Source organism: Scleropages formosus, chromosome 1, assembly GCF_900964775.1.
Source record: "Scleropages formosus chromosome 1, fSclFor1.1, whole genome shotgun sequence".
NCBI classification, from domain to species: Eukaryota; Metazoa; Chordata; class Actinopteri; order Osteoglossiformes; family Osteoglossidae; genus Scleropages; species Scleropages formosus.
The window spans coordinates 9,786,558-9,793,295 of NC_041806.1; positions in this window are offsets into that span (position 1 = coordinate 9,786,558).

Here is a 6,738-nt window from a genome sequence, read left to right on the forward strand (position 1 = left end):
CTCAAGTAAAGGTCATCTTTGATTAAATTAATCGGTAAGGTGAAATAAATTTATTTGAAATGCAACACTAACATGTGGTGCTTCAGGACTCTTGTGAAGGTGAAGCTTTCTAATGGTAAATCTCAAATGCTGTTTTCAGTGACAAACTTGCTGTTTTGCTCTCTTAAGGCTTGTGATCAAAGTCCAACAAATTTGTTTTGTATGTCTTATTCTGTTGTTTTTAATATGTAGTGGAGCTGTTTATTTTCTGTTTTTCCACTTCTGTTGTTTACATTTTATGAAATATACTTTAAGTAAATTTTTAAAAATCTATTTGCATTTTTTAGAAATATTTTAAGCAAATCATGTTTATGGAAAAACTAAGCAACTTTGTTTTCATTTGTGTTGTAAATAAATTACATTTACTTTATTGCAGTGCAGGTCCTTGAAATGGCCTCTGATTCCACTAGATGGCGCAGGTGTTCTGTTGCAGTAACTACAACTTTTGATTTAGTTGTATCGTCTGTCTGTTGTCCTGAAAGTTATATTATGTAATTTCTTATCACATCCCATGAAGACCTTCTATTACCTTTTAGGACTGTCTGAGATGGTGACAGTAAGAGACTATGGAACTACCATCTAAATTTATCTCCTGATTCAGAAATTAGCATGTTTGGCAAAGAAATGTTTCCATGGTGATAGAAGATATTACACAAGATATATACCACTAGAGAAAACATTACTTAAATGAAAATGGATGGGATATATATGTTTGCAAAATGGCAAATGCTCAACATTATCTGTTGCTTTGGAAAATGCTAGCTAAATGAACACATATAACCATTAAAAAAAAAAAAATGGAGAAACAATTTTTTAAAAAATTTCCCAGTGAAGCATGTCATTTGTGATAATTGTGGGGAGACTGTGCTAATGTAAACAATGTTTAAGAGAAAAATTTGATGAGATTTCTAGTTTTCATAATGCAGAATTTGAAAATGTTAAATAAACAGTGAGAACTAATGCAGATGTGGCTTTTGTGAAATGCATTGTAACTACAGACATAAGTATGAGGTATTTGACAGAGGAAGCATCTTCTCCATCCTCTGCTTCTGACTGCCCTTCTTGTTCCTTCCCTAGTATGTTAGCTTCAACACCAGCATTTACACTGCCTCCCTACTCCAGTCCACCTCATCTCTCCTGTGTCCTCCTGTTTCAGCAGTAATGTCCTCAACTCCCACTCTTGTGGAGACTTGTCGATCAGCCAGCCCATCACTCCCTCACTGCTGAGCTTGAGAATATGCACTTCACTCTGCTCTCAGTCATGGCTGCCCACAGTGTTGTGTTGCTCGGGAGCTCGCCAGGCTCTTGCGCTGAATGGGCTTCCATTGGGCCTGCCAAAAGACTGCATGGAAACAGAACCAGGTGGCTGACTGACTCATGCCTCTTTTGCTTCTTTCTGCTCTGAATCCCTTGGTCTTCTGAGCTGTGATGCCAGTGTTCTTCTCAGTAGGAGGTTGTACAGCCCAGGTGCCCTTCTTTCTCCCTCCCTCCCGTTGCAGACATATCACCTGTACAGCTCACCCTCAGCAGAAGCCTCCTGGGAGTCCTGTTGAATTGCTTAGACTTGTGGTGTCTTGGACATGTACACTGAAACTATGTTGAAAGGGAACAGTATTTAACATCATAACTTCTAGAGAAAGGACTTTGCCATAAAACACTGGCAAAATAGACGTGTCTTTCGGAAATATATTCAACCCTGGAGAGGACTTCTTGAAAAGTGTTAGTTTTGTATTTGTGTTTCAATAAATTCTTGGCCATGAAAGGATCTGACTGAGAATGCTGTTTTGGGCTTTCTTAAATAATACGGGTTTCATTCAGACATGGGCAACATATTTACAGTAGGTCTACATCTGTGTGCTCTCGATGCCTGACCAACCATACTTTAATAGCAAAGGAAAAAACCAGGTTTCCCAGTAAGGTGCTCAAGATTGATTGCTTTTCTGGTGCTGCTCTAATTTAAGAAACGTTGCATCAACTCCACAGCACCATTTAGTTTGTTTTGCAGAACAGACCTGGAATTTGGGCTTTCTGAAGCTAGTTGCAGTATGCCTCAGAGCCATACTCTACATGACTGTACTATAAGTATTGTTGTAAGGTTGTAACTGGATTATGTTACATCCCTTGATTTGTGTACGCAATCTGATTGAAAACAGTACTGTTCAGTGAGTCACGGCTTTGTCAGACAGTGCCATGTGAAATCAAAGGTCTGTGGGGCGCTGCCATGTGAACTGCTGCTTTGTGAGTCATTTCTTTGAGGGGCACTGCCATGTGAGTCACGGGTTTGTGGGGTGCTGCCATGTGAACTGCTGCTTTGTGAGTCATTGCTTTTTGGGGCACTGCCATGTCCCTCATGGGTTTGTCGGGCACTGCAATGTCACTCACAGGTTTGTGGGGCACTGCCATGTTAACTGCTACTTTGTGAGTAATTGCTTTTTGGGGCACTGCCATGTGAGTCATAGTTTTGTGGGATGCTGCCATGTCACTCATGAGTTTTTGTGGTGCTGATTTGTAGCAAATTGCTCTGTGAACCACTGGTTTATGGGTCAAACTGCTCCTCTTTCTCATCTTCCCCCCATCTGTAGCATTCCTGTCTTCTGCAAACTGAGAGGAGTGTGGATAGTGGACATGAGAATTAAGCCAGAAGCGTCGCATCAACAGGCCAAGTCAGTCAGAAGTCTTTCTAGTCCCCCATCACTGTGCATGATGACTGCACTCCAGAGAACTTGTCAAATATATGTTAAAGAATTGTCTCATATTTTTCCATTACATAATACTAAATTGTGTTAGAATACTATTTGGTGTATTAATGTAACCTAATCTGCCCCTTATAACTCACAGATTCTTTAATATGGTATGACAAAGATTCATTACCGTGTACTTCCTAGGTGATCAAATGAATATGTACTTGTCCTTAATCTAGATTTTATGGGAAGACATGAATGAATACACTATTTTCTCAGTAGTTGTACAAACTCAAATATGATATTAATTAATAATTTTTAATGAAGATAAGTATATTTGATTGGTCTGGCATTAATCAAATATTCAAAGCTTCAGTTGTCCTCTACTTGTTCTCTTGTGGGGGGGAAAAAAAACCAGCTGCGATTAAGCACAACAGTTGCACTGGATATAGTTAAATGCATCAGTTTGGTTCACTGTGTATTTCATATAAAACCATCTTGCATGAGTCACAAATGCAAAAATCTGTGTACTACTTTCATGTAAAGAACTGAGAAAAAAATTACACAATAACCACTGCATCAAAAGTAGACTTTTATTGTCAAGATAGGGAAAAAACCCACTTCAAATATACAGAAAAGATTTTGCAATCTTTGATTCATTACTCTCCTTCATCTTCATTGTTTTTTAATTGTTCTTGTACTTGATTATGAAAAATGTCACTCCTGACTAATTACTGCACATGGACTAAGAGGACAGTAGTGCTTATTTAAGGCTCCGGCACATTCTAATCTTTTTTTTTTTCCCCTTTATGCTAGAACAGGGAAAGTGGAATTTCAGAAGTAATCTCAGTAACTTTTTTGGTTAGCTAGTCTTGTAAATTTTAGGTGGACCAGAATCATCACCACCTTATATTTCCTCCGTTATAACGAATATTTCTTATTTTTATTTTCCAGTTTCAAAGGCCATTTCTTCCTTCTGTATGCTGTTCATACTGTTACTCTTTATTCAAAATTAAACTGTAATGCAGTAGCAAATAAATACTTTATGAATGTATTTTGAAGACCCTTTTGTGTAATGTTTAGTTCATTGTTCTTGGTGATCATCTCCTGTAAGAACTTCGAGGCTTGTGACTGTTTCTAAAAAAGAGCATCTGTGAGATTAAACACCCATATTCTTCACACTAATGTGATGTGAATCAGTCTGTGGAAATTGGCATATTTAATATGAACTGTTCGCTGATCATGTGCTCTTCAATGTAAAAGTGACAATGATTGGGAGTGTGATCTGTGTTTCTTATGACCTTTTATTTAAACTTTGTTTTGTTCAAAAAATTGTGACTGCAAATTTTGCTAACAAAGCCATAAACAAACTGATCAGTTTTCTCTTTCAGTTGTTTATGATCTGGGATTTTGGCTCATTTATTATTGCTGCTAAATGTTTGGCGTGTTCTTGCCAACCAGCTCGTTGCACTTAAAGGTTTTATTGAAGTATTCTAACCCTTAATAAAAACAGCCACCTGACTCACAGCTCTAACAGAAACTCTTCTTCCCTAACAAAACTAAATCTATTTAGTTTTAGAATTACAATGAATTTAAAATGTTATTCAACATGAAATATTATTTTGCATCTCAGCTCTTGGTGACTAAAACAGTGTACTGGCAGTTGAAATGTAGTTGATATTTTGCTTTAGCTTTTAGTTTCAGTTTTAGGTCTCTGTCTTTGAACAATATCTATATAAGCAAACATTATATGGCACCTTGAATACTTCCACATTTCAGGTACATTGTTCTTTTTTGAGCCAGACCTTTAGATTTACAACGAATTTACAGTTTACTAGCATTTGCGATGGACTGGTGTCCCATCTAGGGTGTACCTCTCTCGTGCTGGATCGGTGCCGGACTACGGGAGATTCTGACCCAAACAGCGGTTAATGAAAGCAAGTGACTTATCCAACATTTAGGGCTGACTTAAAGCTTATCAATCATCAAGGCAAAAACATCTTTTTATAAATCTAGCCGTCTGACTTTAGCTGGTTTGTCCAGTGGAATTTAATTAAGAATAAAAGCACTACTGTCCATATTGAGAAAGCTTAAGTGATGTAAGCACTCTGGTCAATCTTGAGAATATAGACATGAAGCAAAATACTGAGTAAGTTGTAACAGGAGTCACATTTTATCTAAAGGTCCTCCGTATGTCGTCATTTTTCCATTCTTTTTCCCAGGGTGAAGAATCAATCCCCCCTTCCAAATCAATCAGCAGTCTGTCACAGTCACACTCACATACACACATGCGTGGTAAAAATCTGACAAAGAACCCACCCCTCCCCCCTTCGAAGATCCATTGTTTGTATAATACACTGAATAGTACAGAGGTCACAGTTAATTTACAAAAGATAGTATGCCTGAAGAGACTGAAAAAGTTGAAACAGGCATTTATGCTTGTTTAAAAAACTGCTCCCTATCTGATTCCTGTCCCTCCCTCATCCCCAAGCACTCTAAATGTCCCTTTATTTGCCCCCCATTAGTCCTCCCACCTTGTCTCAATCCCACACACAACTTCCACGATGAATAGAAGTCTTGAAGAAATCCCCACGAATCCAGAAATGGTGTCAATTCCTCAAGGGCATCAATTCCATGTTCTTTTAAGTCTCTTTTCTTCTCCGTGCAAAACTGTATGCTTCGATATTATTTGGCAAAATGTTTTTCATTAATTTAGATCCTGTTTTCCTTTTTTCTTGAATTTCTGTGGGATGAGTTCTTTTTGTAATTCTTCTTTTCATCAGCAAAATTTAAAGATTTGTCCTTTGATAGGTAACGATGCTGAATTTTAATAATTTCCTAGGAAATTTCCTAGGATCCCTTTTCAATGTTGTTGCAAAACACAGAGGCACAGCAAAATCAAATCTTTTCTCTGTATGTGCACCTCCTCTCATGCTTGACAATAAGGCCATGATGAAGAATCTTGATTCAGCATTTCTTTTTTGTATCTTTTTTTTTTGTTTGTTTTGTTTTGTTCTGCAACATATGCTAAGGGAAAAGACCCAAACTACAGAATGTATTTTATGTCTCCCTCCCCTAAATTTTCACGTTCTGGGTATTACAATCTCTGCGTCCCAGTGTACATCCAGCCATGCTTTCATTCCATTTCTCAATATGATCAAAAATATCAACGAAAATTCAACTAAAATTTAACAAGCATCTGGTCTGCACGTGTGCAAAAATACAATCATGTAAACTCCTTTTTATGCCTCACAATTCTTGCTGGACTGTACAAAACCTCTGACTTAGCTGCAGTTACCAAAACACTTTCTCTTCCTATCGCCATTAGAAGTTACTGGCATTGCAGAGAAACCATAATCAATAGCAGATGCTTGAAAAATAAATGGAAACACTTTTAAACTCTCCCAAGTATTCACTTTTACTTCCAACGGAAGTGCAAATCCGTACAACTTCAACGGTTCTCTTAATAAATGCATATTTTATGTAGATTTGCATATGATTCATGTTAATATCAAGGTCCGTGTGCCTTTCTTATTCATACTTGCAACAGTCTTTAGCTTCTCCGTTCCCTTTCTAAACCTGTTGTGCTTCAGCCCCCTGGACCCATCATCCTGCCTCTTGGTCTGTCTTCACACAATCTTTGTCCCATATGGCTGCCTTTCAAAATGAATCTGCACTCTTTCACTTTTACACGTTTTGATGTCATACCTTTCTTCACGGCCGTTTCATTTGCAATCTCCTGCAAATTGCAAGACAAATTGTATGAACTTGACCAGACTTTGTTGCCTTTGCTTGTTCCACCTTTCATTCAATTCAGAACTAGTGGCTTCCAGACGCAGTAGTCCGAATTTACCTGAAAGTCTGCCAGTACGCTCTCCCTGGATCACTTAGAAATACACATATTTTACAGTAACTTTCTTTTAATGCTCCGGAACCAAGCTTTGTTCTAATGGGTGCCCCTCAAAAATAGCTGATCGCTGAGATAAATGTGAAATTCATCAGGATTTCTCTTTTCATC